This window comes from Neoarius graeffei, chromosome 4, assembly GCF_027579695.1.
Source record: "Neoarius graeffei isolate fNeoGra1 chromosome 4, fNeoGra1.pri, whole genome shotgun sequence".
Lineage (NCBI taxonomy): Eukaryota > Metazoa > Chordata > Actinopteri > Siluriformes > Ariidae > Neoarius > Neoarius graeffei.
This window is the reverse complement of record NC_083572.1, coordinates 51762093-51783491: the sequence shown is the minus strand read 5'-3', so window position 1 is coordinate 51783491 and position 21399 is coordinate 51762093. Positions and strand designations below refer to the sequence as shown.

The window sequence follows — 21399 nt, the reverse complement described above, 5'->3', positions numbered from 1 at the left end:
TCAGCAGAAATGATTTTGTTGGACGTTTTGTATAAAGCTTTTGTTTATCGAGTTTGCAAAAAAATGAAAATAAAAACGCTCTGGGCGGCACGGTGGTGTAGTGGTTAGCGCTGTCGCCTCACAGCAAGAAGGTCCGGGTTCGAGCCCCATGGCCGGCAAGGGCCTTTCTGTGTGGAGTTTGCATGTTCTCCCCGTGTCCGCGTGGGTTTCCTCCGGGTGCTCCGGTTTCCCCCACAGTCCAAAAACATGCAGGTTAGGTTAACTGGTGACTCTAAATTGACCGTAGGTGTGAATGTGAGTGTGAATGGTTGTCTGTGTCTATGTGTCGGCCCTGTGATGACCTGGCGACTTGTCCAGGGTGTACCCCGCCTTTCGCCTGTAGTCAGCTGGGATAGGCTCCAGCTTGCCTACGACCCTGTAGAAGGACAAAGCGGCTAGAGATAATGAGATGAGATGAGAAAAATGCTCTGTTTCTCAAAATCCAGTGAACAGAATAAAACCGTTATTCCACTCACTCAATCTCGTCGTACATGGCTTAGAGCCGCTAGCTCAGGTAGGACTCGGTTTCGTGGAATAGCTGTTAAATATCTATTAGTAGCATTAGTTATTATTAATCTTGTTACTAATCCAGGTGATATGAGTCATCCGAAACAATTATTAGACCTTTCAGCAAAATCATGGTGTTGGGATGATGTCATGAATGGAGATATATTGTTAGAATCATTTATTCCTAACAGTTGAAATGATTGTACGTGACACAATCGCAGTGGTTTTGCTAAAACCATTAAACATGATCAACACATACTACATTCGAGTTACTTTCAGAAACATGGTTTGGCGTATATATGGATGTGCACTAAGGTTACTTTAAAGGCTGTATGACTGCTTGTCTTGGTCTGACCTCACATGCAGCTTCATCACTGATCGTCTGTGTTCTCAGAGTACAGCACGTATAGTACAATATGTGTCCCCTATAATGCACTGTCCAGTACTGAGAGAAGAAGACGGGGAATCTATTGGCATAAAGCGTCCAGAGCAGGGTGATGTTATGAGGTTATACACTGAGGCTCAGACTGTTCACTGACTCTAATGCAGAGCCCTGGTGCATATATAAGAGAAATGTACGTGGGAAAAAAATACTTATAACTTACGTGCAGTCCCGACAGCACAGTTTGTAGTGGTGAGTACATCCTCCCAACTTGCACCAGGCTCATTATTAGAGATATGGCACTGCGGCTACGTTAGTGAATTGCATAATTAATTACTGTCATTGTCAGTGTTACTGCATCAGCTGTGACAGCTTTATTGCTTCGATTCTACTCGAGCTTCAAATATTCAATGATTTCATTCACAAGTTTGAAAAAAGAATCAATGCTGTATTGGTCCGAAATGAAATAATCTGAGAAGCGAATAAAGCAAATCTTGTATGAAGTATGCAAAGGAACTGTGGCATTCAAGCTTAGAGTTTGGAAAGAGAGAGAGAGAGAGAGAGAGAGAGAGAGAGAGAGAGAGAGAGAGAGAAGGAAAGAAAAAAAGGGGAAATCCCTTACCAGGCAATGGTTCTATCCTTCCAGTCTGAGCCACCCATCCAAAACAAGTGGTGGACTTAATGCCTCACTGGTGAGGTAACATCCCCCAATGACTCTTCCATCAGAGCAAACTGCAGCGCCCCTCACTTCCCTCTACTGCAGCAGAGCTCGCTGACACACACACACACACGCGCGCGCACACAGTAACCCCCATCTCTCTCACACACAAGAGCTCGCTCAATGTTGTCACACCACCCAGACCCTTTATCACACATCTCTCTCTCTCTCTCTCTCTCCGTCTCATTACCTATCCTCAATTCTCTCCATCACGCTGACATATACACATGCTCTCCCTTGATTCCTTTCTAATACTCATTTACTTCCCATGTCTCTGCCTCTCTCTCTCTCCTCATTTAGGATGCTGCTCACACACTGCTGCATGCAGAAAGCTACGCCCAAACGGGTACTGGAGGACAATCTTAAATTATAAATATGTAAAATCCTCCTCCCTTTGGGACCGTACTGTTTTAGCCAGTGAAATGAAGCAGCGGTGACAGACGGGGTGCTCACACCAACACTGGAGAGGACAGATACCATTCCGAAGCAAACTATTCACTCGGCCCGACTGTATAAATATAGATTGTTGAAAAATGCATCGGTTATACGGTAATGCAGCAATGTATACCCACTAGCCACTTTACACTGAACACCTACTGCAGGCCTACTCCTACTGTACGTGCAATTATTATACATACGGGCCACTTTTTCCATGGAATAAAAACATGTGTTCTGTTCCCTTCTAGTGGGTTTATTGATGGCAGGCAACATTGTTATCATATCGCTTATCCTTCATGTATTACGCCACTCTGCCCAATGGAGACTGAGCATGCAATATTGTTATAATATTGCATGTTGTCAAGACAACACGACGTCACACGCCGGAGCTCATGCGAAGATCCAATGACGAAACTTTGCTGCTGCGCATGCGCACATCATTTCTTTGTCGGCCGGGAGAGAGAGAAGATGGGGTTAATTTGGTGCTCGGTTTGAGCACGAAATGAATAAACTGAAAACTGAAACTGAAGACGCGCTGAACACCTGAAAGGCTCCCAAAACTTCACTGGATATTCTTCACACATATTTAAAGGAGAAAAACATACCAATGGACATCAAAAAACTGGAAAAGAGACACGTCGGAGATGTAAAACTTCTGCACTAGTGAATGACTGACGGTTTGTACACAAATATGGCCGCGAGGTTTACTTCATTAAAAGCGGAAGATTTAAAGAGAAAGACGCGCTGAACACCCGAAAGGCTCCCAAAACTTCGCTGGATATTCTTCACGTGTATTTACAAGAGAAAAACAGACCAACGGACACCGAAAAACTGGAAAAGAGAGCAATAGCGGAAATATTGTCAAAGTTCTACTTGGAGGTGAGGAAAAGTGACGGAGACTTTTACAAGAGGACTTCACTCGTGGACTTCACTCAGCAAAGCCCTTTTGTCTGGAACAACGGCAATGTAACAATTAACTACGAACGAAAGTAACTTTGAACTTTAACTTGTTTAATATCATGTTACCTGAGTGAAATACATCTGATATACCATGAAAAAAAGCCAGCCAATATTATTATTATTATTATACATACAGTACACACTCGGCGGCACGGTGGTGTAGTGGTTAGCGCTGTCACCTCACAGCAAGAAAGTCCGGGTTCGAGCCCCCTGGCCGGCGAGGGCCTTTCTGTGTGGAGTTTGCATGTTCTCCCTGTGTCCGTGTGGGTTTCCTCCGGGTGCTCCGGTTTCCCCCACAGTCCAAAGGCATGCAGGTTAGGTTAACTGGTGACTCTAAATTGACCGTAGGTGTGAATGTGAGTGTGAATGGTTGTCTGTGTCTATGTGTCAGCCCTGTGATGACCTGGTGACTTGTCCAGGGTGTACCCCGCCTTTCGCCCATAGTCAGCTGGGATGGGCTCCAGCTTGCCTGCGACCCTGTAGAACAGGATAAAGTGGCTACAGATAATGAGATGAGACATACACACTCTTCATATCAGTATTCTCAAAGGTCAACGCTAGCTTACCTGCGATTCAGTGCTGTTAGCATGGCAGTCCCGTTACCTTCCAGCCGGTGTAGCAGTAGCTTTAGCGAAGGTCAATGCTATCGCAGTCAAGACGAATATTATTATTATTTTCCCTGTGTAATTTACTTAGTTACTTTTAAAATCAATATCGACAACTACACACAACAAAGCGACCTGGCAGCCAAAATTCTCTCAAAATCTTCTGCTTTTAGTGAAGCAAACCTGGCAGCCATGTTTGTTTACACACTGTCACAGTCATTCGCTGGCACGGAAGTTTTACATCTCCGACGTGTCTCTTTTCCAGTTTTTCGATGTCCGCTGGTATGTTTTTCTTTTGTAAATATGCGCGAAGAAGATTTTGCAGCTTTTCGGGTGTTCAGCACGTTTTCAGTTTCAGCTTTCAGTTTATATGGTGCTTAATCCGAGCAGTAGCGCTGAATTAACCCCATCTACTCTCTTTCCTGGTGGACAAAGAAATGATTCTGTGCATGCACAGCGGAAAAGTTTTGTCATTGGATCTTCACATGAACTCCGATGTATGTCAAGACAACATGCAATATTGTAACAATACTGCACGCTCATTCTCCATTGGGCAGAGTGGCGTAATACACGGAGGATAAGCGATATGATAACAATATTGCCTGCCACCAATAAACCAACTAAAAGGGAATACAACACATGTTTTTATTCCATGGAAAAAGTGTCCTGTATGTATAATAATTCCCGATATTTCACTCTGATGTCGTCACTCCCAGTGTGTTCTTGCTGACTAGACGAGTGTTGTCAAAATGGTGAACCATCCATCCATCATTCGTAGCCGCTTATCCTGTTCTACAGGGTCACAGGCAAGCTGGAGCCTATCCCAGCTGACTACAAGCGAAAGGCAGGGTACACCCTGGACAAGTTGCCAGGTCATCGCAAAGCTGACACAGAGACAAACAACCATTCACACCTACGGTCAATTTAGAGCCACCAATTAGCCTAACCTGCATGTCTTCAGAGGAAACCCATGCGGACACGGGGAGAACATGCAAACTCCACACAGAAAGGCCCTCGCTGGCCACTGGGCTCAAACCCAGGACCTTCTTGCTGTGAGGCAACAGTGCTAACCACTACACCATCGTGCCGCCCAATGGCGAACCGGTTCGAAATTTAAATTCTTTTGATTAACTTGTGTATTTTTTGTGTATGTATCCATATAATATAAATAATATTACAGAGTGGCGTGAAGATTGTGCATCAATGAGAATGGGGATGAGAGTGTAGTGAAGATGCAAGGAGTAGACGTAAAGAAAGTTGGTGAATTCAAGTACCTGGGGTCAACTGTGCAGGAAAATGGGGGCTGCGATAGTGAGGTGAGAAAGAGAGCGCAGGCAGGGTGGAGCAGTTGGAGAAGGATTTCGAGAGTCATTTGTGATAGGAAAGTCCCAGCAAAAGTGAAAGGTAAGATGTATAAGACAGTAGTGAGACCAGCTGTGATGTATGGATTGGAGACCGTCCCCTTAACGAAGAGACAGGAGGCAAAGTTGGAGGATGTTAAGGTTTATGATAGGAGTAACAAGGTTAAACAGGATAAGGAACGAGCACATCAGAGGAACAGCACATGTGGAGAGCTTGGGAATTAAGCTAAGAGAGATGAGACGGAGATGGTATGGGCACATCCTGAGAAGAGATGCAGAGCATGTTGGAAGGAGAATGTTGAGGATGGAGCTGCCAGGCAAGCGAAAATGAGGAAGGCCAAAGAGGAGATACATGGATGTGGTGAGAGACGACATGAAAGTGGCAGGTGTGGTAGAGAAGGATGCGGAAGACAGGGAGCAATGGAGACAAAAGATCCGCTGTGGCGACCCCTAATCGGGAGCAGCCAGAAGAAGAAGAAGAAGAAGGAGTGGCGTGAAGATAAGAAGTTTACCTTCTCGTGTTGAAAAATATCACAAAAACGTATCATTTTTTCTGCATTAATTGCATAAATGTGCAGGTGTTTCTAATAGATTGGCCAGTGAGTATAGGGCATATACGGTAATGAGTCTGTAGGAACAGACATTTGGGGAAAAAAAAAAGACAGCTGCTACATTAAAAGCACATACACTGACCTTCTAGATCCAAGTATTTAAGTCTGAATGGTTCGTTTTAAAATTATGATCAAAATGAAACGGAGGTTTTTTTTGTGAAAGCCTGAACCATTGTACGACGAGAAACAGATGAGGGACAAGTGCTTTGTTTTAGTTCAGGCTGACAAGCATGTGTTCCTGCTGAAGTGTATTTTTTTTTCTTCTTATGACTCCCATTGGTGTAGTGGTTAGCGCTGTCGCCTCACAGCAAGAAGGTCCAGGTTTGAGCCCAGCGGCCGGCGAGGGCCTTTCTGTGTGGAGTTTGCATATTCTCCCCGTGTCCGCATGGGTTTCCTCCGGGTGCTCCGGTTTCCCCCACAGTCCAAAGACATGCAGGTTAGGTTAACTGGTGACTCTAAATTGACCGTAGGTGTGAATGTGAGTGTGAATGGTTGTCTGTGTCTATGTGTCAGCCCTGTGATGACCTGGCGACTTGTCCAGGGTGTACCCCGCCTTTCGCCCGTAGTCAGCTGGGATAGGGTCCAGCTTGCCTGCAACCCTGTAGAAGGATAAAGTGGCTAGAGATAATGAGATGAGATGACTCCTATTCGAAAGTTTGGGACAGGTGTTGTATAAATGTCCAAGTGGTGCAGTTTACTTGCGTCGTCTTGTCAACTAAATTGGGTTTCAGGCAGGCCTCAAGCACACAAAGTAACAGAACATGTCCATCAAAAACGGGAGTTACAATCCATCTGCACTGCATATATTAAAACCCTGCACACCCCCATGTTATGAGGAATTGAAACTACACAGCCCATCTCAAAGCCCATTTGTTTCCTTGCCACAGTCATTCGCCTGAAACGATAAGATTTATGCCTGTCATAAAATCCCAACATCTAATTAGTTCAGGACAAACACATTTCATTTTTTTTTCCATGTGTTGCAGAAAATATTCTTAATAGTGACCAAAACAGTCATTTCAGGATATGGAGCTGTTAATAATACAAGAGGAAGAAGCAGGCGACAAAGCAGTCACAGGGAGTCGACATTTATCAAAATGAACGCTTTACAAGAAGCGGTGGATTAATGAGCACATTATATCAGCCCACGTACACTCAGATTTTTGTGGTAAAATGTGTTGGTCATATTGCAATTTTGAAAATTAAACTTTGCAATGTGAGTACTGAGAGTGCGTATAAAACATCTGGAGTGGATGTAGATTCGAGATAAGCCATCAAGTAAACACAGGGCCAGTGAAAAGTTTGGACACAGCCTCTAACTCAATATTTTTTCTTGATTTTTATTCATTAAAAGTCACTTCATGTCTTAAAGTAATGATGGATGTCGTTTCTCTTTACTTAGTTGAGCGCTTCTTGACATAATATGGATTACTACAGTTGTGGAATACGGTTATTTAATCTATAAGATTGATCTATAAGAATCTATAATATCAAACATACTTTGTTTTCTTTACACTTTTTTGTTTCCCACGTAATTCCATATATTATATTGACATGAGTGTTTTACTGGAAAATACACCACTTGTATTCTTCATACGAGCTACATCCGGGACATGGAGAACCAAAACCTTGACATAAATCTCTATATATCACTCATGAGGAAATCGATTAATTGTTTTGATAAATTTGGGTGCTTCTTGTTTGTGAATGTGTTTATATAATAAAAAGAAAATGGCATGTTGGCTTGAAGATATGCAGTTTATCGTGTTGAAAAATCACATTTTTCATATGAAATACATCACGGATCTGAGTGACATGTGTATATATGTTATTTACCATCTGGGAGGTCCGTATGGTGAAATACCGTGACCGAGGTCTTGAAAGTACTGAGCGAGGCCCTCTGGGCCGAGGTCAGTATTCAAAGCCGAGGTCACTGTATTTCACCATACGGACCGACCTTAAGCTGGTAAATAATATATTTATTTTTTTCTTTACCAAATTCTAACAGAAAACGAGAGCGCCCGAAAGGGAAAACCGAGCCGAGCCGCCATTTTGAATCCTCATTCACGGCTGTAATGCAAATGGCTTCCTCCTCGGTATACAAGTGCACTTCCATGGCAGGAAAAAAAAAAAAAAAAAACTACATTTTGCCACCTATGTAGTCCCCTATTTATACAAAATTAGTCATTCAGGATTCAACCATGTTTTTGCTCGACCAAAGTTATACATTATTATGACCTTTATATTGCATAAATAAAGCCATTTGGTGAAACTTTGAAGAAGAGATTGTACTGGTTGCAAGTTTTTACCTAATGTAATATTATGTATTAGGATAACATGGTCCAAAATGGGCCTCATTAACTAATGAGATCAAACTGTTAGCAAGCTACAGGTTTTTAGCTTTCTCCTGAAATGTCTTTTATTTCTTCTTCAGGGTAGTAAAACTCGCTTTCGCTGTGAACACTATCGTTATCGCTATCCATGCTGTAAAATTAATGCTATTCTCCTGAGAAATGCTGGCAAAAATTTATAAGGTTTTTGATAATCTTATAAATAAATCTTATTAAAAAAAAGATAAATGTTGACAAAAAATTCTACTATGTTTGTTGTTGTTGTGAATGAGAGAGTCGCCAGAGGTCCGTAACCGGGGTCCGTAGCGTAGGATACGGACCCGCTCGCCATCCAAACAGAGCACAGGATTTGATGGAAAACGCACCGCAAAAAAAAATTAAATAATATTGGCTGGCGTTAAGTGGTATATCAGATATATTCCATTCTTCAACTCGTTCAATATCATGCTCGCTGAATGGAATATCTCTGATATACCACAAAAAAGCCGTTATTATTATTATTATTATTATAATATGTACACATTCCTTTCGGGTGTTCAACGCGTCTTTCTCTTTCAAAATTCTCTCAAAATCTTCCGTATTTAACAAAGCAAACCTGGCGGCCATGTTTGTTTACAAATTGTCACAGTCGCTCGCTAGCACGGAAGTTTTACGTCTCCGACGTGTGACGTCATGTTGTCTTGACAACCATGCAATATCGCAAACCATATTTAGCGCTCATTCTCCATTGGATAGAGTGACGTAATACATGTAGGATAAGCGACATGCTAACAATATTGCATGCTATCAAACCAAATGAATGAAACCCACTAGAAGGGAATAGAACACCTGTTTTTATTCCATTGAAAAAGTGTCCTGTATGGATAATAATTCCCGATATTTCACTCCGATGACGTCACTCCCAGTGTTTTCCCACTGACTAGACGCGTGTTGTTAAAATGGCGAACCGGTTCAAAATTAAAATTCTTTTGGTTAACTTGCATATATATATTTTTTGTGGCTGTGTCCGTATAATATAAAGAGCATTACACGGTGGTGCGAAGATATGAAGTTTATGTTCTCGTGTTGAAAAATATTTCACTTGTTCACTTTACTCACTCGTGAAATATACATTCGCTGCTTGAAGATAAACGTCATATCTCCACGCAACCGTTGAATAATCTATATACAGTATATATGATCCATATGTTATTTCATAGTTTTGATGACTTCAGTATTGTTCTACAGTGTAGAAACACAAAAATCTATGAATGCGTCGGTGTGTCCAAACTTTTGACTGGTGCTCTATATATTTTCTTGCCTTGTGAATGGAAATAATGGTGAAAGGGAGTGTTTTATTTATGCAGAGTACAGTGTGTATGATTTATTAGAGGAGTGGAGAACTTCAGGCACAAGATGCAGACACAAGACAGATAGACAGAGAGAGGGAGAGAGAATTCACATCCACATGGATATGAACTCATCAGTGTGGCGTACAAGACTTGAAATCACTCTTAAAAAGCTACACAGGGTGACGTTACAGCTTTGTCTGTCTCTAGTGCTGAGGAGATAACTCAGTGTGTGTGTCGGAGGGTGGAAAGACGCAGAGTGCTATGCTGGCACTGTGCCGTAAGGTGCCCACTCAGCTGGATCACCTTTCACCACGTGGAGCTTGCCACTCCTGATTCAATTAGCCGATCTGAACACAAGGCAAAAATAACAAAAGTGGCAACGTTAATCATCAGCTCATATGCCGCACTTATTCCCGTGTTGCTTCTCCGACTGTAATTTACACGAGGCGACGCTCCCGAATCATGCAACGATCTATCGGTGAGGTAAACGTGAGGAAAGTCAAGAATAGTGATCGAGTATCGCTTTATTATGTTCAGTCGGTGGCATGCGATCCTTTCGTGCTCTGAGTCACTACCAAAAAGGACGATAATATAACCCACATCTGCATTTGCCCTATATAGAGTATAATGCATAAATGTGTGTGCTCACTTCCATCTAATTAACCCAAAACTCTGCGAAAAGGTCTAATTTTGGAACAGGATTAACGTGAGTAGTCTGGTAGTAAGACATCTTTATGAATAAATAATCATCAGAAATTATGAGGCATGACCACTTTTTTTCTCTGACGAAAAGACTTGTGTACTGATTAATTAACATCGAGTGTGCAGACATCTGATGTATTCTTTCATTTCCTAATTACTTACTATCTATCTATCTATCTATCTATCTATCTATCTATCTATCTATCTATCTATCTATCTATCTATCTATCTATCTATCTATCTATAGGAAATGATATTATGATATCTTCTATCGTGCACTATATGTTCAGACATATTCCATCCTCTCGATGAGAAGTCATTTGACTCCGGGCTGTGAAGCACTGACACAATCACATTTGCGATCATGAGCAAGGCCCAAAGCTCTCAGCACCGAGACTCTTTCATTGATTGGTATATGATTTATTCTACACAAAATGGGGCGCCTTCTTTATTTAGCCAGACGTATGTCTATGTCTATGCCTGTGCCTGGGTGTGTGATGGGCCTGTATACATATACACTATAGATCCAAATAAAAACAGCTAGTAGTCTATGAAGCACAGGCTTTACTTTTTTGCTTTTTGCTTTAACAGAAAAACAGCTAACAAGGAAATACACTCACCGGCCACTTTAATAGGAACTTATTCTTGATTCTAAGATTCCTGTTCTTGGCTGGCAGGAGTGGAACCCAATGTGGTCTTCTGCTGTTGCGTGCTGAGATGCTTTTCTGCTCACCACGGTTGCAGAGTTGCTACAGTTAGGTCCATAAATATTTGGACAGAGACAACATTTTTCTAATTTTGGTTCTGTACATTACCACAATGAATTGTGAACAAAACAATTCAGATGCAGTTGAAGTTCAGACTTTCAGCTTTAATTCAGTGGATTGAACAAAATGATTGCATAAAAATGTGAGAAACTAAAGCATTTTTTAAAAACACAATCCCTTCATTTCAGGGGCTCAAAAGTAATTGGACAAATTAAATAATTGTAAATAAAATGTTCATTTCTAATACTTGGTTGAAAACCCTTTGTTGGCAATGACTGCCTGAAGTCTTGAACTCATGGACATCACCAGACGCTGTGTTTCCTCCTTTTTAATGCTCTGCCAGGCCTTTACTGCAGCGGTTTTCAGTTGCTGTTTGTTTTTGGGCCTTTCTGTCTGAAGTTTAGTCTTTAACAAGTGAAATGCATGCTCAATTGGATTGAGATCAGGTGACTGACTTGGCCATTCAAGAATATTCCACTTCTTTGCTTTAATAAACTCCTGGGTTGCTTTGGCTTTATGTTTTGGGTCATTGTCCATCTGTATTATGAAACACCGACCAATCAGTTTGGCTGGATTTGAGCACACAGTATGTCTCTGAATACCTCAGAATTCATCCAGCTGCTTCTGTCCTGTGTCACATCATCAATAAACACTAGTGACCCAGTGCCATTGGCAGCCATGCATGCCCAAGCCATCACACTGCCTCCGCCGTGTTTTACAGATGTGGTATGCTTTGGATCATGAGCTGTACCACACCTTCGCCATACTTTTTTCTTGCCATCATTCTGGTAGAGGTTGATCTTGGTTTCATCTGTCCAAAGAATGTTCTTCCAGAACTGTGCTGGCTTTTTTAGATGTTTTTTAGCAAAGTCCAATCTGGCCTTTTTATTCTTGAGGCTTATGAGTGGCTTGCACCGTGCAGTGAACCCTCTGTATTTACTTTCATGCAGTCTTCTCTTTATGGTAGATTTGGATATTGATACGCCTACCTCCTGGAGAGTGTTGTTCACTTGGTTGGCTGTTGTGAAGGGGTTTCTCTTCACAATGGAAATTATTCTGCGATCATCCACCACTGTTCTCTTCTGTGGGCGTCCAGGTCTTTTTGCATTGATGAGTTCACCAGTGCTTTCTTTTTTTCTCAGGATGTACCAAACTGTAGATTTTGCCACTCCTAATATTGTAGCAATTTCTCGGATGGGTTTTTTCTGTTTTCGCAGCTTAAGGATGGCTTGTTTCACCTGCATGGAGAGCTCCTTTGACCGCATGTTTTCTTCACAGCAAAATCTTCCAAATGCAAGCACCACACCTCAAATCAACTCCAGGCCTTTTATCTGCTTAATTGGGAATGACATAACGAAGGAATTGCCCACACCTGCCCATGAAATAGCCTTTGAGTCAATTGTCCAATTACTTTTGGTCCCTTTAAAAACAGGGTGGCACATGTTAAGGAGCTGAAACTCCTAAACCCAGTGGTCTCAAAAGTAGCCGGTCACCAGCGGCAAATCGCCGGCTATGGCTTGTTATGCCGCCGGCTATTGTCAGCCGAGTCACAAAATTTAATATTAAATATTTCTGACAGCAAAAAAAGTTGTGAACGTAAATTACATCCACTATGTCATGTATGTCCGTTGCCACGTCAACTGTGTTTACATCCTCGACACGAGTGCAGCCATTACTGCCCTGTGTTGCCAGATTGTGTTTATATATTGTGTTTATATATTGAAATGTAGCGATTTTCTATGCTATGGAAAGTCCGCACTATAATGACAGGCGTACTAACACCTTCTGCGCGCCAATGCGCTGCCGAAGCGCGCAGAAGGTGTTAGTACGCCTGTCATTATAGTGCGGACTTTCCATAGCATAGAAAATCGCTACATTTCAATTTGTGTAACTGAACTTGTTTCATATCACTGGTCATATAAACCTATGTAAACAGGAAAAACGCGGAAGAGTTTGGTCGCATCTAACTACAGCCCCAAAAAATACCGTTGGCCATACTGAGCCTAGCTACATTGCTAACAGGAGTGACAGCGCGTCTGACTGCGTCTGACTGACTGGGAGGTCGCGCAAAGCTCGGATAGGTACGGAGCAGCTCCTCTCAATTCAGATAAGAGCATATTTCATTATGGAAATACGGTGGACTGTTCCTTTAATACAAGAAATTAATGGATGCCAATGTTTTTGCCAAAATGGTATTTTATTTTCCATTGTTTAGGCAGCTTCAGCATCATACTGTGAGATTCTGTTCAAATTGTTTTTTTCTTCTATGAAGCCTGAGCCATTTATTTTATTAGTTTATAATTATTGTTTAATTTAGTCTTCAGGAGAGACTGACTGCACACAGTACTAGTATTAATAGTTTTTTTTTTCTTACATGAAAGCTGAGGCATTTATATTATATTTTAAGGTAACTTCATGTTGTGCTGTGAGGTTCTATGCACTTTAACTTTTGAACCAACAGGAGCATTTGGATAAGTAAAGCCTATTTTTCTGCATTTTTGTAGTCCTGGTAATCTTTTATATTGGTAAAGTTGTTTATAAGACCATTTCTCAGTGTCTGTTTTTTTAATTAATAGTTTTTCAGTAATAACTTAATATTTAACATATCACTCAATTTTAAACAACCCCCGCGCCTCCCCCATGGCTTGCCCCCATAGTCTCCAAAATTTCTGTGGGAAACACTGGCGTGCATAACAACGCTAATCAAGCTTAAGCTAGACGACCCGCCTCAAATACCCGTCCCGGGTAAATGTTATCCCAATTTTAGATGGCCTGTTCCAAACCATCCCGCCCCATGAAAAATTCGTACTTGCATCTATCTATCTATCTATCTATCTATCTATCTATCTATCTATCTATCCATCCATCCCTGCACGCTTTGCGTGCATTATGTCTGCCGCTGGCAGACATTTTACCATTTTGCACCCTGCTGTAAATTATTTGTACCCTGCTATTCTCCCAAACTTTGAAGCCCCTGTAAACCCTTCATCCAGTTTTAATGTGGATACCCTCAAATGAAAGCTGAAAGTCTGGACTTTATGTCCATGTCCATTATATAACTATAACCTGAATATGTTTCAGTAAACAGGTAAAAAAAACAAAATTTGTGTCAGTGTCCAAATATATATGGACCTAACTGTATATCCTTCCTGGCAGCTCGAACCAATCTGGCCGTTTCCCTCTGACCCTCTCTTATCTACAAGGCGTTTGTTTCCACCCACAGAACTGTCGCTCACTGTTTTTTGTTTTTCGCACCATTCTGTGTAAACTCTAGAGACTGTTGTGTGTGAAAACCCCAGGAGATTAGCAGTTTCTGAAACACTCAAACCAGTCCACCTGGCAGGCTTGTAGTACTCGTGTCCAGGACTTGTGCCCTCATTTTAAGGACTCGTGACTTGACTCGGACTTGGGCTCGGACTCGTGCATTAACTGCATTCAGACTTGCAAATTGGAGACGAGGACTCGGATTTTTCTTTATTTTTTGTAACGTGCCATAATAATTTGGCATAAGATGTTTATATCTACATTAATTTTTGTACTAATTTCGTACAAGAGTGTCACACCTGCGCGCCTTGGCTCGTGCATCAGATAGACTCTCAGGCTGCTCTCCAGACAGCGTGTGCTGTCTTCCAGACAGCAAGTGGACTCTCGTGCACGTGCCATAAATGACTCGCACCTGCACAGGATTAAGGCGTAATCAGCGCACCTATATGAAAACTGTGAAAACACACGGTACTTTGCGAAGTATTGAGTTGCGTTGCTGACACATTTCTGAGCCTTATTTCCTTCCTTGTTTGGTTTCCTGTTTCTCGTCTTTGATCCTGCTGGGTAGCCTGTTTGTGCCTTGCTCGACCTATTGCCTGTTTCACTGTTTTACGATTTTGCCTGCCGTTCTGGATTGTTCATGTCTTCACTTGTATTAATAAACACACCTTCTGTACATCCGTCTCCCAACCATCTCTGACAGAATACTTCGCGCTCCCTGACAAACAGAACACACATTCACCTGTTCATGCGTCATGTTCAGGAACAAAATGTTAATGGCGCCAAAACAGCCACCGTCAAACGGTGCGGTTGGAGTCTTGGACTCGATTCGATTTTTTTTTTTTTAATGATTTGGACTTGAACACTGGGGACTCGAGACTGGATTCCGACTTGAGGTTTAGTGACTTGACTACAACACTGCCACCTGGCACCAACACCCATGCCACAGTGAAAGTGAGATCACAAATTTTCCCATTCTGATGTTCGAAGTGAACGCTAACTGAAGCTCCTGATTTGTATCTGCATGATTTTATGCGTTGTGCTGCTGTGGAGGGATTGGTTGATTAGAGAACTGCATCAAACAGCAGGTGGATGGATGGGTGCTCCTAATGAAGTGGCCGGTGAGTGTATATTGTTGCCGTGCATTATCTACAGTATCACCTGGGTGAGAATAGAAATGACCTGTTCCTGTAGAACCAATCCCAGGAACACTGGAGACAGGAATACAACCTGGATTGGACTGCAGTCTATCATAGAGCACTGAGAGTGTAACAATCACACAACTGATTTTCAAGAAAACGATTGAGACGTAGATTAGAGCTGAACATAACTGATCTTTTCAAACAGATGTGTAAAAAAGACTAGCAAAGTAATTTGCCAATGAATATGACACGCTTTAGAATAGTTCTTCTCCACAACACCGTCATTCATCAATCACTGGTAGGCCGACTTAGGTTAACTTATGAACTGAAACTGGACTGTGTGGAAGCCTGAGACTTACACCCCTATACGGGGCACCATACACCGACATTCACACACTTACTCACTCGTTCCTCAAGGCAGTTTAGTCACCGATCCACCGACTGGCACAACACAGAGGAACCCACACAAGAAACTCCACACAAGATATAACCAGCAATACAAGGATACTTCAAAAAGTTCTCGGCCTCACCCGGAAACAAGGGGTGGGGCGTAACTGTATACGACAAAGCCTTATATCACAGTCCACAAAAACCCAAACGAAAGAAGCAATCAAAGAAGAAAAGAGAGGAACGCTTCAAGCTGGCGTGCTGTTGCTCCAGGACAATGCTCCCGTCCACACAGCACAGGTGGCAGGGGCAGAAGCAGCCAAATGTGGCTTTGAACTGTTGCCTTGTGCACCTTACTCATCCGACCTGGCACCATCTGACTTCTATCTGTTTCCCAAACTGAAATCCCACTCGCGTGGTCGCCATTTGCAGAGTGATGATGAAGTCATCTATGCTGCTGAGGAGGATCTGGAGGCTCAAGATGTGACCTTGTTCTGATAAGAGATAATGAAACATGAACATTGGTGGACCAAGTGCACCGAAGTTAAAGGAGACTATGTTGAAAAATAATGCAAGAACAATCCTTCTCCTGTGACGTTTTCTGTGTGAGGCCGAGAAATTTTTGAAGTACCCTCATACATTATTATTATTATTATTATTATTATTACAGTGTGGGAAATCAGGCTGGACTGGCAGACAGTGACCGGTAATTTCTGCATTTGTCCGTCTGTATTTCAAAAGCATCAGACCGGATGTCCCATGAAAAATGGTAAAGCTATGGGACTAATCTACTTCTAATTTTCTTCCAAATGTTACACTGGGCGAATACATCATGTTGTAACACAGCCTGTGATTGGCTGATTGCAGACGCTGTCGATGAATGACAAGTCGCCTCTCATCAGCGAGTAGGAGTGCACTCTGGCATCAGCTGGGTAGGTTTACCACGAACGTTAAAAGAAAATAGACTACTGCAGGTTTTGGACCGTGACAAAGCGTTTTTTCCATCACATTTGAACCCTCTGGGGTCAAGAGCTTCCCTGGCGAAGCTCGGTAGGTTTGGAATGAGTAGGTATTTGGATAAATATCTTTGTGAGTTTTTATCATACAAGCATGATAAACATATTGACAGAACCTTTAAACTCTCCTCTGTGCCCACTGCCAAATAATATCACATCCAACCATTCATTATCTGTAGCCGCTTATCCTGTTCTACAGGGTCGCAGGCAAGCTGGAGCCTATCCCAGCTGACTACGGGTGAAAGGCGGGGTACACCCTGGACAAGTCGCCAGGTCATCACAGGGCTGACACATAGACACAGACAACCATTCACACTCACATTCACACCTACGCTCAATTTAGAGCCACCAGTTAACCTAACCTGCATGTCTTTGGACTGTGGGGGAAACTGGAGCACCTGGAGGAAACCCACGCAGACACGGGGAGAACGTGCAAACTCTGCACAGAAAGGCTCCCGTCGGCTGCTGAGCTCGAACCCAAAACCTTCTTGCTGTGAGGTGACAGTGCTAACCACTACACCACCGTGCCACCCCCAAATAATATTAAATTTTTTTAAATTACCTAAATTAGATGAAACATAAAACTTGTCACTTTACTCAGTCACACCAGAGTCGGAGCGCTGAGCACCCACTTATGCATTCATTAAAGACTGTTCCCGTGGTAACGGCATGATCATCACTTTCACTCTTTTGGATTTGACTGGTTTCTCTTTTGCTGTTTTCTTCTATTTTCTAAGTTCTAGTTCAGCAGTGTGTTGTGTGGCTTATGCCACAGGGTGTTGTGATGCGCAAGTGTGAGTGTACTGAGCATATGTGTATGTCTTGTACTGTCCATACCTGTCCTCGCCGCTGGCTAGGTTTGGTCCCAAGCCGAAAAGGAAGCCGAGTGCGTAAGTCTTCCCTGCCAGTACATAGCCTCTCCAACATCAAGACTCTCACTGGACCTCCTCGTGGTGACACATGGTAACTGGGTACCCAGCGGCCCCAGGCTAGTCAGTGAGGGATCTCGGTGTACTCGGGGACCCCAGAGGTGCAGTATGTAAGGCCCATCGGCGTATGGACACGCCCTGCTACTCACCAACCCCGGGTCCGCTGCCTTGCGGGTAGGCTTTTGAGCCAAAGGCTAAGGGAGACAACCCTGACAGAAAACATAAGGGCAGGCCAGGCTCTTCATCCCAGCAAAGGAAACTGACCTAAGGGAGTCAACCCCGTAAGAAAATCTGGAGTGCAGTCCCACATGCAGTCAAGAGCTGAACTCAGTCTTGTTCTGGCATCTGCTGCAGTCAACCTGGTCCCAGATGTATCGGCCCGTCCATTCCTCTGGTTCCTACCAGCAAGACCGAGAGGGGGATTCTGCTGCTTGGGCAACTCAGTTTCTCCACAATTCTGCCCAGGCTTGCGCCCTGGAGAGGCAAACTTCAGCTACAACTACACTGTAGAATCAAAGCGGGGAACGGCAGTTACCGGTTTTAAGTCACAGCTCAATTGGCGTAGAGCTAGGTGCCAGGGGTCGATCCAGACGGTGGGAGAGGTTATTTAACTTCATTGGACAGCTACCGCCCGCCTTAAGCTGAGCAGCCCTCAGCCAATAGGGTGTTGTCCCGCCACTGGTCACTTGTCTTACTGGGTGCGTAGGACTTAGGTTTCCCCCGAAAAGTGGTCAGTAACATTTGCACCAAGCGACAGAACTATCAACTCAAAGAAACCAACACTCAAGCTAGGGTGTTGGAATGTCAGGACAATGCTGACAGGCCTTTCAGACAACGTTCAAGCTGTATCAGACTTACGAAAAACTGCCATTATCAACAGCGAGCTCTCACGTCTAGGAATAGATATAGCAGCACTACAAGAGACCCGTTTAGCGGACTCAGGTAGCCTTAAAGAGTCCGACTACACATTCTTCTGGCAGGGTAAAAAAGAAGACGAACCAAGACAGCATGGTGTTGGTTTCACCGTGCGCAACACTCTACTCGACAAAGTACAGCTGGATCATTCAGCGACAGACCGCCTCATGTCTATAATCTTAAACACTATCGATGGCCCAATCAATCTCCTATGCGTATATGCACCAACACTTATAGCATCCGACGAAATGAAAGATACATTCTATAGCGACTTAGAATTATTCATCCAGGGCATCAGAAGACAAGAAAATCTCATCATTTTAGGCGATTTTAATGCTCGGGTAGGCAACGGCAACGAAGCTTGGCCAAACTGCCTTGGTCAATTTGGAATAGGTAAATGCAAAGACAACGGACAACGGCTATTAGAACTGTGCGCCTTCCACGATCTATGCATAATGAACACCTTCTTCTGTACAAAATATCACCATCGTGGTTCGTGGAGACACCCAAGATCGAAACACTGGCGCCAGCTAGACCTTATCCTCACTAGGAGAAACTTCCTCCCCAGCTTCACCATCACCAGAACGTACCACAGCGCCGACTGTGACACAGATCATTCACTAGTGTGCTGCAAAGTCAAACTTCGACCGAAGAAATTTTATCGTACCAAGCAACCAGGGAAATCAAAAGTCGATGTCAGTAAAACTGGAAATCCAGACAAAGTCGCAGAATTCACTTCCACCTTTACCTCTCTATTCAAGAACACAGACAACCAGACCTCAGATCCATTGTGGAACAGTCTTAAGACAGCTACATACTCCGCAGCTATCACAGCTTTTGGAAAGAAAAAAAGTAGGCAAACAAATGACTGGTATGAGGAAAATTCAGGAAAACTCAAACCCTTCATTGTAGCGAAACGTAATGCCCTGAAATCTTATAAAGATCATCCAAGTCAAGCAACACTAGCATCTTTAAGATCAGCTAGGAACACCATTAAACACACAGTGAGAAAATGTGTGAACAAGTTCTGGATCAACCTTAGTAGCACAGTTCAACAAGCATCAGACACAGGAAATATAAAAGCGATGTACGATGGAATTAAAAAAGCAATCGGTCCCACCATAGCCAAAACAGCTCCCCTTAAAACTAAATCAGGTGAAGCGATTTCCGACAAAACAAAGCAACTCGAAAGATGGGTCGAACACTACTCAGAACTTTATTCGGCAGAAAACACAGTTAGTCAAACCGCCCTTGACGCCATAGAACGCTTACCTACATTGACCGAACTAGACGAACCTCTATCGTTAGAAGATGTCTCCAAAGCAATAGATAAACTTCCATCGGGAAAAGCTCCTGGCAAAGACTGCATACCTGGAGAAGTCATCAAAAGCGGCAAAGCTTGCCTCCTAGAACCGCTACACAAACTACTACTTAAATGCTGGGAGGAAGGTGCCCCCAAGATATGAGGGATGCCAACATCATCACACTCTACAAAAACAAAGGTGACCGCAGTGACTGCAACAACTATAGAGGCATCTCATTTCTGAGTATTGTTGGTAAATTGTTCGCACACGTCATTCTGGTGAGACTTCAAGTCTTAGCAGAGAGAATATATCCCGAGTCACAGTGCGGATTTCGCTCAAATAGATCTACTGTTGATATGATCTTTTCCCTACGTCAACTCCAAGAAAAATGTAGAGAGCAGAATCAACCCCTCTATCTGGCCTTCATTGATCTGACCAAGGCCTTTGACCTAGTGAGTAGAGACAGCCTGTTCAAGATGCTGCCTCTTATTGGCTGTCCGCCTAGACTTCTCAGTCTTATTCGATCCTTCCATGATGGCATGATGAGTACCGTGCAGTTCGACGGCAGCATCTCCAAAGAGTTTGGGGTAAGAAGCGGGGTGAAACAAGGATGCGTACTAGCACCAACCCTCTTTGGCATTTTCTTTGCTCTTCTGTTGAAACATGCTTTCGATACATCAAACGATGGCGTTTTTCTCCACACAAGATCAGACGGCCAACTCTACAACATTGCTCGTTTGCACGCCAAGTCGAAGGTGCGAAAAGTCACTATCAGAGACATTTTGTTTGCCGATGCTGCTGCCATCGTCTCTCATTCTCAAGAAGGTCTTCAGAGGCTAATGGATGATTTCTCTAGTGCATGTGACCTGTTCAGTCTATGAATCAGCCAGAAGAAAACGCAGATCATGGGCCAAGCAACACCAGCGCCACCAAATATCACAGTTCATGGGGAAAACTTAGAAGTCGTCCACCAATTCCAATATCTTGGGTCTACTACAACCGACACACTCTCGTTGGACGTTGAAATCAACAAACGTATCGGAAAAGCTTCAACAACGATGGCTAAATTATCAAAGCGTGTCTGGGAAAACAAACACCTCACTGTCTCCACCAAAAGCAAAGTTTATCAAGCTTGCGTCATAAGTACTCTGCTCTACGGTAGCGAGTCCTGGACCATTTATGCATGGCACAAAAAGAAACTTCATGTTTTTCACATGAGATGTCTGTGTAGGCTTCTCGGCATCACTTGGAAAGACAAAGTAACCAACAACGAAGTGCTAGCTAAAGCAGACATACCGAGCATGTACACCTTGCTTCGCAAGCGACGTCTTCGCTGGTTGGGCCACGTTCACAGGATGGACGACAGGCGAATCCCCAAAGACCTGTTATACGGGGAATTGTCAAGTGGTAAGCGCAAGGCAGGCAGGCCCTTCCTTCGCTTCTCAGACGTCTGCAAACGCAACATGAAGGCGTATGGCATCGACACCAACAACTGGGAGACCCGTGCAACAGACAGGTCAGTCTGGAGGTCTCTGGTGCGCCACGGATTGACTGAAAGTGAGGGGAACGTGAGAGCCAAGGCAGCGGAACAACGCCAAAGAAGAAAGGACAGGCAATTCCAACAGCAGCCCATCAATAATGCAACATTCATGTATCCTCGTTGCAATTGA

General features: G+C 43.3%; 1 protein-coding gene across 4 annotated transcripts in view; it reads right to left on the bottom strand.

Moving 5' to 3' along the window:
* Positions 1–21399, bottom strand: part of LOC132884404 (synaptotagmin-2-like) — a 138282-nt gene that overhangs the window by 72156 nt on the left and 44727 nt on the right. The window contains exon 1 of one of the 4 annotated variants that reach the window (XM_060918248.1): positions 10626–10758. The exons of 2 other annotated variants lie outside the window; for them this stretch is intronic. The gene's annotated coding sequence lies outside the window, so the exon portion shown is untranslated. Of the gene's footprint in view, positions 1–1550; positions 1645–10625; positions 10759–21399 lie in introns of those variants that run through there. One more of the 4 variants, XM_060918244.1, reaches the window with a different exon arrangement.